The following is a 2,918-nucleotide window of genomic DNA, read 5'->3' on the forward strand; positions in this document are numbered from 1 at the left end:
CCTGTTCTGGAACGCCATCAGAGAGGTAGCCTGCAGTTGGCCATGTACTGCTTCAAAACCTGCTAGTGTCCAATTTCCTAGCTTCTGATCATTTAAATGGATGAAGTTAATCCTGTCTACGTTCTTATTTGGGGTCACTGGAAACAGTGCACTTATGATTGCAGCGAACCCAGCAGCGACTTGATCCGCTAATTTATATTCATCTAGAACACCACGAGGAACACCTATAGCATCAATGTAAGTGGGATCATTCTCTAACCATGTTGCTGACCGTTTACTAAGGTGCCAATTACTTGCATAAAGGCTAGATAGTCTGTGCACGAGATCTGCTGTTGAGGTAGGAAAGACAGAAACTGGCAACAGTAAAGTCACCAGAGCACAAACACCTGTGACATTTCTAGGCATCTTGTCATAAAGGTTATCAGTGCCACACCACCACCAAACATCTCCTCTGGACACTGGTCTAAAAAACTGATCAACTGCAACAGAGAAGATATTCAACAACAAATTAGCTAAATTCCTGATAAATATAACACAATAAATGAAAGCCAATCTGGTTTCAGAGAAAACAGATCAACCTCAAGGCTATCATTGATGCTGAAGAGGAAATCACAAACACTCTTGATAAAAGAAATATGCAGCTGGAATCTTCTATGACTTAAAAAAAGCATTTGACCCTCAATCATGACATCCTACGGGACAAACTCGAAGTGTACGGGATCAGAGGAGTAGCGCTAAGTTGGGTCAAAAGCTATTTAACAGGAAGAAAACAATTTGTCAAGATTAATGAATTTACATCAGAGGCCAAAGGGATAAGTTGTGGTTTCCCACAAGGATCAATTCTGGGCCTCTGCTGTTCAATATTTACATCAATTATATATTCAGTGTTTCAAAACTTTTAAAACTCATTTTATTTGCCATTGACACAAATATTTTCTATTCTACAGACAATCAAAGGGAACTTATCAATGTGTTGAACACAGAGTTAATCAAAATAAAATAAAATTTAGTTAACCGATTGATAATAACTGCTATCTCACCAGCAGCGCCACCACCGGAACAGGTGTACCCTCTTTTAGGTGACGATCCAGAAGCTGAACCAGTTTCTGATGAAGGAGAAGTTCCATCCTCGTTTTCTTCCATGGTGTTTGAACATAGGTAAAATTTCACACATGGGTCTTCTCCTGATTTATACACACAAAGACTTAACCTGGAACAAGGTAGACCCTTGTCAGTTTTACTATATAAGAAAGGTTTCTGATCTAATAGGAGGCTGCTTGCATTTAAAGTCAGTACTAGGGATGGAATCTTTTCTGCTGTCTGAATACTCATAGGTAGTCTCTGTTTCCATTTTCTTGAGGCTGGAGTCCACCCATAAGAGGAAGGGTCCCATGAGGGCTCAGATGTGGCGAATGTGTCACCCCAACTAATGGAACTCCAGATAACCAACGTCATATAGAATTCATAACCTATCCAATCAGAGGCTTTGCACCCTCTTACTTTAAAAAATGAAAGTGGAATTATAATGGTTGTAGTGACATTCAAACTACTGTGACAAAAATAGGGCTCATTTGTTATAATCTTGCTGTTTTCCTGGCAGGAGTTCCGCATGTCAGTGACGTAGAACGGGCTGTAAACTGTTCCCCCATGTATGCCACCTGTAAATCTGCGTTTTCGGCTCAGGGGAGCTGGTGCTGTTGGTAGGTTATCAGTATTTGCTAGGTCAGTCGTAAGGGTACGTGGGAGGCCTGCATAGGGATCCCAGAAGTACCAGAAACAGAGAGCAGTGAGAACGGCCACTGTAAAAAACAGGGCACACCCCAACACATTATGTAACCTATTTTTGGTCATCTTGTCAAGGATCGGCCCCTCTGCTTGGTTTGGAGCTTTGAAAATCTTCACCACAACGAGATTAGTGCTGCAACACCCTCTCAGGTCTACCCAGGCTGTAAATCCCCCAGAGTCCACCCTACTGTGGATTTTGGTCACCTCCCCTGTCGGGGTCCTCGAACGAGATGACCTTTTTGCAATGTGTTAAATGAATCCAAGCTGCTCTCTCTGCGATTTTAATTGCAGTAGGAGTAGTCAGCAGTACTGATACGGCCCCTCCCACTTAGGTGAATACCAATGTTTCTTCTTTATGTTTTCTATTAGCACCCAGTCCCCTGGTTTCACTAATTGATTTGTTGAAAATCAGAATAGCCACTGTTAGACGGGAGCTGCTGTTGCCTCTCCAACATTTTTCTCATGTAGTCTGCAAGGTTTACTTCTTCATCTAATTCCCAAATGTTCTTAAACTGCGGTAAACGGTATTCTCGTCCGAAAATCATTTCATAAGGCGTTAACCCGGTTGTGCTAGTGATGTTAAGGTACATTTTTACCAAATCGACACTTTGAGTCCAGGGTCTTCCTGTTTCTTCCATGCATTTCTTCAGTCTATTTTTATGGTTCCATTTACGTTTTCTACAAGTCATGCACTTCACGGATGGTACACTGAGAGAAAAAAAAAAAACTTTTTGCATCAGTAATAAAAACTTAATTGTTCCTCATATCTACATAATAATTTAAAGATTATGCAAATACATAGATTTTTCTAGTAAAGAGATGAGTTTACTTATTTTTTACGAGTAATCGAAAAACTAGATTGTCTAGTAGTAAGATCAACTTTTCAAATTGTTGTAATCACTTTCGGAGCATTCATCAATATTATGTAAATTTTATTACAGAAATTTAAGTTTGCTCCATTTACTTAAGACTCGATCATAATCTTACTTGTGGGCGTAAGTAAATTTTACCAGATTGTTGTTGGTAGTTTTTATATTCATAAATGCAGTAAAATGTCATCAAGAATCGTTAGTGAAAACTGTTACAAGGATTTTCTTAAGTAAATCTTATTAGTTTTTTTTTTTTTTTCAGTG

Source organism: Oryzias melastigma, linkage group LG4 (assembly GCF_002922805.2).
Source record: "Oryzias melastigma strain HK-1 linkage group LG4, ASM292280v2, whole genome shotgun sequence".
Taxonomy (NCBI): domain Eukaryota; kingdom Metazoa; phylum Chordata; class Actinopteri; order Beloniformes; family Adrianichthyidae; genus Oryzias; species Oryzias melastigma.